Source organism: Zingiber officinale, chromosome 11A (genome assembly GCF_018446385.1).
Source record: "Zingiber officinale cultivar Zhangliang chromosome 11A, Zo_v1.1, whole genome shotgun sequence".
In the NCBI taxonomy this organism is placed as follows: domain Eukaryota; kingdom Viridiplantae; phylum Streptophyta; class Magnoliopsida; order Zingiberales; family Zingiberaceae; genus Zingiber; species Zingiber officinale.
The window spans coordinates 22,244,197-22,252,671 of NC_056006.1; the positions used below are offsets into that span (position 1 = coordinate 22,244,197).

General features: G+C 33.8%; 1 long non-coding RNA gene and 1 other non-coding gene across 3 annotated transcripts; both read right to left on the minus strand.

Annotated features, from left to right (window-relative positions):
* Nucleotides 1-3,805: 3,805 nt before the first annotated feature.
* LOC122033145 lies at nucleotides 3,806-3,911 on the minus strand. The gene has a single exon (XR_006126396.1). It is a non-coding gene; the product is annotated as a small nucleolar RNA R71 (small nucleolar RNA).
* A 2,452-nt stretch (nucleotides 3,912-6,363) lies between these two features.
* LOC122032704 lies at nucleotides 6,364-7,966 on the minus strand. 2 transcript variants are annotated; one of them, XR_006126198.1, is made up of 3 exons: nucleotides 7,944-7,966; nucleotides 6,503-6,901; nucleotides 6,364-6,430 (listed from the first exon to the last, which is right to left on the minus strand). It is a non-coding gene; the product is annotated as an uncharacterized LOC122032704 (long non-coding RNA). The 2 variants fall into 2 exon arrangements; XR_006126197.1 differs by having other exon boundaries at nucleotides 6,364-6,433.
* Nucleotides 7,967-8,475: the final 509 nt, after the last annotated feature.

Below are 8,475 nucleotides of genomic sequence, written 5' to 3' on the forward strand. Positions count from 1 at the left end.
CTTGGACGAATCTTCAAGTTTGGCCGAACCATTCTTCTTGTTAGCACAAGAAGATAGTTCTTCTCCGAAGGCTTCGTTTGTGTGACGAATGAAGGATGTGTTCGTGTGGATTCCATAGAGGCACGGACGCTTAATCGCGCTGAGATCTGCATCTAAAGAAAAGGTTGCTGTCGGGATAGCGAAGGGCACGCAACAAAGGTATACCTCTCATGTAAAACTTAGTATATGATTGTTTTCTCCTTTGTATGGATCTTCTGGAGAGGATCTAGTTAATTTTCCGCTGCGCTTAAGCATGTTTAGCGCGCTAGATCCCTACATGATCAACATTCGTTAAATCACAACTAAGATTAACTTTGATTCATTATCATTATCATTATCATTATCAAAACTATCTGGTGTTCCATGCGCCAACAATCTCTCTTTTTTCTTTTATTATGACAACCTAATTTAAAGTTAAGTAAATATAACACATAAAAAGTTTTCAAAAACATTCCTCCATAATTTAATATCTCCCCTTGATATTAACGTTTCAAAGTTTTTTTTTTTAAAAAAATACTAATATTTTTTTTTTTAAAAAAAAGACAAAGGCTTAACTTTTAAACAATCCTCTCCCTATTTGACATATATCAAAAACCAACTCAAGTTTTGTAATCAATATAGCAAAAAAAAAAAAATGGAACTTTTTTTAATAGATTTTTAGATATAAAAATTTTGAAAGGGAAAAAATTTAAAAAAGATTTTAAAGATTTTTTTTTCTAAAAAGGATTTTAATAGAAATAAAAAATAATAATAAGTTTTTTTTACCAAAGATAGAGATATAATGATTAAAAAAATTTGAAAAGTATTATAAGAGAAAAGAAAAAAAATTAAAAGAAAGTTGTAAAAAAATTGAAATAGATTAAAAGAAAGCATTACTAAGGAAATAAATACGAATGTTGGAAATAAACATTATTAATTAAGGAATTTAAAACTTGTAATAAAATGTTAGGTATTTTTGCAAGGCAAGTAAAAATTCTAGAGTCCAAGTATGAATAAATATGATTAAGACTATTCTTAGTTGTTTTATTTGATTAAGTCAAGAAAGAAATCAACAAGGTAAGTAACGAGTCAATGTGAGTCAATCAAAGTCAATACTAGTCACAATCAAGTTAAACATAGAAAAAACTCAAACATAGTCAATAAAGACAAGTCATACATAGTCAATAAAGACAAGTCAAATATAATCAACAAAAGTGTTCAGTATTAAGGAGGTGCCAATTTGAATATTGAGAGCTACTAGTCTACTGACAGAGTTGGAGGGTGACCCATGCTCTAAGATCTGAACATCTCCATCATCTAAAGATGTTGAACCTGCTGTTGCTTCTTCAGTCTCTGAAACTCACTAACTACAGTCTATTGAAGACTGGTAACTGACCATTCAAGTTTGATCTCTTTATCCTCTAAATTTAGGGTAGTTGGAGGTGGAGGAAGCTGAGGAAGGTTTGAAAAGTCAAATAAGGTAACTCTTCCTCTGTTAGTGCTGGCTTAGGTTGAGGTTGATTTCTCCTTCTCCATGATATAATATTGTTGGTTGCAGAACATTTAACCTAGAATTTTGATATATGACTAATATGCATGGGCTATATATATTTTTAGGTATTCTTTGATACGTATCTATTTGCATTTCATAAATATAATCTATGTTTATTGTATTCTATTTCATTATATAGTCATACTTTCACTTCTCTTTTAGAGATTTGCTCCTTGTTTGTTTTTATTGACAGGATGTAAATTAGAACGAAAATAGAGCAAAGGCATATATTGAAGCAACTTATAAAGATTAACAACTAGTGTTATGCCAAAAGGCATGGTCATGTGCCTCCCTAGAGCTACCCTCAGAAATCCACACGGGCAGGTCATGCCATAAGGCATGACCATGCCTCATCCTTAGCAAAACCCATGGCCCAACCGTGTCTTGAGGCACGATTGTGCCTCTCATCCATAGGAAAAGACGCAACCCAGTCGTGCTAAAAGGCATGGTCGTGCCCACCTTGGGCTGCGAGCATGCCACACCATGCCTTGAGGCACAACTGTGTTATGGAGAACACTAGGGGGGCATGCCCCTGCTATAAAAGGGGGGTTTCTCCCATTTTCACTTATGTTTGGTTTGGGTTTCACCCCTTCCTTTGGGAAGAGTTTTCGCCTCTAAGGGAAACCCTAGATGCTTCATCTTCACCAATCCATCTACCTCTGAAGTAAGGATTGCAACCAAGAAGACCGGTGATGCATTGATAAGGTTTCTCCTCTCTTTATCTCATTTATTGAGTTGTAGATTACTATTTTCTCATCTCTTGTTTGTAATACCTTCGCAATGGAGTAGATTCTCTGATTCTTAGGATGTAGAGAGTAGTTATGATGTGATGTTGGTGTATAAACTATGTATTTAGATATTTTCTTACACTATGATATGTTTTATGACTTATTTGTATATGTTATACCTTGTATATGTTTGATGAAATGTGTGTGCGGTCAATATATTTAAATGTAGTTTTTTAGGCACTGTTTAAAGAAGGTGCTTTAGATTATAAGACCATGGAACCCTGTGACAGAAGGTATCCCTTACTTTCTAAGGCATTCCCTTTAAATTGGGATCAATTCTTTACTAGGGAGGCTAATTAGAATTTTAGGAGTTTTTCCCAAATTAATGTAGGAAGTGACTTGTGTAATCTAGCGACTATATGACCAGGGGGCCATGTGACAGAAGATATCCCTTTAATCGGACTTTCTAGGTTAACTCTTCTATGTAATATCATTAATCCATTATTAGGAAGCACATTAAATAACTCTAGAGATTGTATGACTGGGGAGCCCTAGGGTATCCCTTTAATTGTATTTTCTAGAGTTACTTCTCTACTTAATGACATTAGAAATTGTGTTAACTCTATGGTGCAACCTGCAGGGGGTTATGTCAGACTTTAGTTAGAATCCCTACATGAATATAAGCATAGAGACATTAACTAGCATTATAATGAAACCAAAGCCCTAGAATTACCCCAAAACAACCTTCATCTTCACTCACTTACGCTTCTGCTCTTTCTTTACTCTCTCTTTCCTTCTCTCTCTCTTCTCTCATTCTCTCTCAAGCGTTTGTGAACCACCTTTTGATTGTTTTGATAATTCACCGTATGAAATTAACTAGTGCTTTATCAATAGTCCCTATGTGATCAATATTTTTATTATTGACGACATAGTCGTGTACTTGCACTTCATAATAAGTTTTTGACACTGTTGCCTGAAACTAAGTTCGATTAACATTAATTTATTAGCATATGAATTACTCTAGATAATTTTATTTTTATTTTTTTTCTTTTTCATTATGTATTTTTCTTTTTGTCTTTAATTTTGTGTTTTTATTTTTTCCTTATAATTTTTTTAGATACCATGAGCACTAATATGCCAAGCAGGTCTTTAAGAGACTTTATCACACCCTTTTCTACAAGATTCAGATCTCCCATTGTGCAACCTTAGATTGAAGTAGCAAATTTCTAACTAGACTCAGAATTAATTATCATGATACAAGGTCATAAATTTGGAGGAGAAGTTTCCAAAAACTCATACTTGCACCTTGAAGCATTCCTTGAATATTGCAACATAGTACAATGTGAAGGAGTCTTTACTGATGCCATTTAGTTGATTGTGTTTCCTTTCAACATCAAAGATAGAACAAAGACTTGGTTTTATTCTCTCCATCCTCAAACCGTTATAAGTTGGGAATAATTGGAGCAGCAATTTCTGAATTATTTATTCGCTCCAAGTAGAGTGGTGTATATAAGAAATTGCATTATAAATTTTGCTCATAAAGATGAAGAATCACTATTTGAAGTATAAGATAGGTTCAAAGATTTATTAAGATAGTGTCCTCATCATGGTTTAGAAAGATAACTGACAGTGCACATATTTTACATAGGAATTTCTTTCTCAGATAAGTTATTATTGGATTCATCTGTTGGAGGTTCTTTGATAAAAAAAGTTTAGACGAGGTGTATACATTAATTGATCAAGTGGTATTGAATCTCCAAAAATGGTCAGACAAAAGTTGGATGGAATCTCCCCCGATAACTCCTAAAGTGCAAGACAAGAATATAACTGTCACACAAAAGTTGTTACAACCGCCCATGGATAGAGAGGAAACTTTATCAAATCATAGAATAAGGGGTCAAAAAGAATAGAGAAGTCCAGTGCAGAATGTAATGTTATCAAGTTGAGAAGTAGCAAGAATCTTTAAAAACTTCTAGAGAAATAACTGTATAGGAATGAGGAGAAGAATAAAAGAGAACCATAAAAACACAATTCTAATACTCCAAAAAGTGTTCATAGGCCATGAATACCTTTCTCTCAATGGTTGATTACACTAGATAAGAAAGTTGAACCCCCGTCACATGCTCAAAGTGAATTTGGGGAAAAGACAAACTGATTCTCCCCAGAACCTCCACTAAGGATTCCTTTTCTACAAAGGCTAGTGGGGGCCAATGACGGTAATAATTTTGACAAATTCTATGATACTAATATGGTTGAGTGCAGATTTTCTGATGTATATAAAGATGAAGATTCTTCAGGTGATGATTATAATGATAATGTAGTAGATTATAAATTTTTAGATCTACCTCCTGGCTTATAGGGTATTATAGTAAAATAGATTTTTTAGATAATAAATGTGTTGAGGTGGATCTATTTAAGACTACAAGCGAAGTTGTTGATTCTCTGGTAGTTGATTCTCCTACAGATGATATTGATCTTGGTGCATTATTCAACACTGTATATGATAATGTTAATATTTTGGAAGGAAATGTAGAGAGCTGTGTTGTGGAATTGAACATGTTATGGATCAATATATAGGGACTTAAGTGTAAGTACCTCGTGATAGTTTTGATGTGATTAACCAAGCCAAGTTAGGTCCTGTTGTAGTGTAACGCTCATAAATTTCCTCTATTTAAATAAAGCAAAAAGAAGTAGAAGAAGAGAAAAAGAAATAAAAATATAATCATAAATCACTACAACAAAAATCCTCATAGATATCGGTTTTCCACCGGTGTCTATTTCATTTTCGACCGATGTCTATGAAGCCGATGTAAAAGGTCTACCATTTTAGACATCGGATTAAAACCGGTGTAGTATCACTTAACGACACTGGTGTTCGAATCGGTTATTAACCGGTGTAGTATGACTTAACGACATCGTTTCATCAACGGTGTAAAACCGATGTAATATTATATGTTAATAACACCAGTTTTGGCAGCGGTATATGACCGATGTAATATTAGTTAATAACATCGATTTTGCAGCTGTGGAGAACCGATGTAAAATCGATATTTTTTAACAGCACATTGATTTCCAAAACAATGAATACAGTAACAAAAAAAAATACACAAATATTCATAAATTACACAAATATTCTTCATTCAACAGTATCCATAAAATACACAAATATTCATAAATTACATAAATAATCTTCTTACAACAGTATCCATAAAATACACAAACATTCTTTTTTACATCAAAAGCTAATAGGTATCAGAATCAAGGTAGAACATTCTTTTAACAACACATCAAGGTAGAACTGCACTTCAAATGTAATCTAGCATGCATTTAGCCCACTCGAACCGCGCTTCATCAATTTCAACTCTGGAATACTTGAGATTTGTAAACTGTAAAAACACATAAATAATATATTAGTAAACCAAGACTAAAAATCATAGTTGAAAGAGAGAAGAGAAGTCCATTTTAGACCAAACAAATGGTATGCTGCAACTTAACTTAAGAAGACCGTTTCCACAACCTCCAGATTCCTTGGGTGGGCAAGGAATGTTGCTTCCATGATTCTTAGCCTTGCTATCAGATTCAACGATGGATAAAGATGAGTTATCTGGTCGCTCGCCTGTGGAACGTCTCCGTCTTTTCCCAACAATTTCTCTGATGACATACTTCTTTGCCCTCTGTCTCCTACCAGCCTTGGAGGAATCAATTGCAGGTGTCTGAGAAGCAGATCCCTTTACTATCTTTCCGCAACAATCTAAGCAAAGTTTGTAAGAGCAATTTGAGCAACTTCTGTGAAAATCCACTAGTGAAGTCTTGCAATAATTATTGGTTCCAAGGGGGAAACAAGAAAAGAAAACAATATCAATCAAGTGAACATTTTAATGCATGATGAGACGATAACAAAGAACATAATATGACCTAAAAATTAGAACTTGCTAAAGAAAAATAGAGGCACAAGTTTACAAATGACCATTTAAGAAACAGGGTCAGGACACATTATTCAGTTATTATGTCCATGATTTCAGAAACATAGCAAATTACGAAATTCTCATAGGTGTTAAAGATGTGAAGACATACCAGTTAACAAGCTCATTGTGAGGCTCATATACTCGAAGAAGTACACCAGAAAATCCACCTTCTGGATGATAGATCGATCAAGAGGATATCTAACTGGAGGAAGAAACTAGGCAATTATTTTGAAGCTTACCTTGATCCCCTTGCTTTACTTCCAGTTCATTTAATTGGTTCTGATAGATATGTTTCAGCAAGGGAAGCAATTCAGATATCAAGCTATATGTGTGCTCCTTATTATTAAACTTGTTTTGACCATTTGCCAGTTCCTGAAGATGATACAAATTGCATATGCACATAAAATTGTCATAAACCCAATCTAACACCAGACTGGGTTTATGATAATTTTGATAAGTACTATGATTTGGTCACTCCTGATACCAGTCTTGTTAGTCCTGAGACTGATGCTAATCCTAAGACTAAAGAAATTGCAAAAAAGATGATGATAATGGGTTTATGGTGCATACAGATAAAGCCAGAAAATAGACCTTCAATTAGCATGGTTATCAACATGTTGGAAGGAAGCATCATGGACCTGCAAATGCCACCAAAACCAAAATTCAGTTAGAGTGTCATTTGAAGATTATTAAATGATGCAATATTGTTTTTGTTTCCACAGTATTCTGAACAATAAAACAAAATCAAGCCTGTATAACATTTGGCTTGAATGTAATCTGTGATCAAAGTAATTTCTTAATTCTGTTTTGTGTGGTGAGATTATATTGGAAAACAAATATTGTTTAAATGCTTGTTGACCTCATAATGTTGTAAAAGAGTCGCAAAAGTAATTGTTTATCATATGCCAAGCTAGTAATAGGGAGATATATATTCCCTTTAGCACCCATAACAGTTAATAGGTTAAGATAGTCCATTCAGATTAGAGAATTATATGGGAAAGATAGTTGTTGTTCTTTCCAATTTCCATCATTTTGATTGCAGAGGTGAAGAGTTTCTGTCTACCTCTAATTTTGTTTGTACATAATAACAACAAAGAGAAATTCTTGGCAAATAGTTTAGCAACAACTGGAATGTAGGAACAATTTCAAACTGTGATTGAATTAAGCCAATGAATTTTTACAGGATCTGCAAACTTTTCAAGGGTAGAAATATGCATCTAAATCTTTATGGGAGTCAAGTGAGACTAAACTTATTTCTAGTTAAAATTCTTCCCTAGACCAAGAATGTTTAGGATCTACTGAAACAGGAATGAAGAGGTCCAGCTAATGGATTCCAAAAATCAGAGAAAGTAACGACATTGTAAAACTCGTAATCGGGCACGCAAGCTTGAACCCCAAAAGATTTTTTTTCTTCATATATATGCTGGAAACTTCATTCAGATCTCTTGCTGGAAAGATCAAAACAACTGACTAATTAATTATTAGAATTACTATATCACCCTAGTAATAGCTCCAATAATCAACGAGCTTGCCACTCAATTGGCAAAGTCTTTCCGGATCCGGTCTATCCTAAATCCTAAACCGTATTAGGAACTATTCAGATGGATTCAGAAATTCACAAAATCATAATTAACTTGGTCATGAATCGATTTAACAAGAAGGTCAAAAGAAAATACTCACTTAATGATCAAAGCCTTTAAGTTATATATGTAGCGTCTAAGAAGCCCAACACACAAATCCTGTAGAAACAATAACAACAAAAAGAGGTAAATTTATAAGCCAGAAAACATGTCATATTAGTGGAAAGAATTAGCATAAACATAAAAGAAACTTGATAGTTGAAAGAATACATAAAACCAACTTAGCAACAAGAAATAACAACTAGTGCACCTGAATCAAGAACTAGTGCACCTTACTAGTGCATCTGAGACAACAGCTTTGGCACCTAAATCTAAGAATTCTTTCGCCAGGCATGGAGCAAGCCCTTATCTACTCGTGCAGATTACATTTCGGTCTCACCAAGCTCCAACCTGGTAGAATGCATGTGATTGAATAAGTTTGTTTACACCTCTTAACAACTGAATTAAAAATGAACAAAGACAGAGTAATGGATAATCACCAGAGTAACCAGACATTGTATATAGAAACAACTAGATTTAAGAGTGAAAGCATTGTCAGATATATAACAGCAATTAGAAATGACTAGATTAAG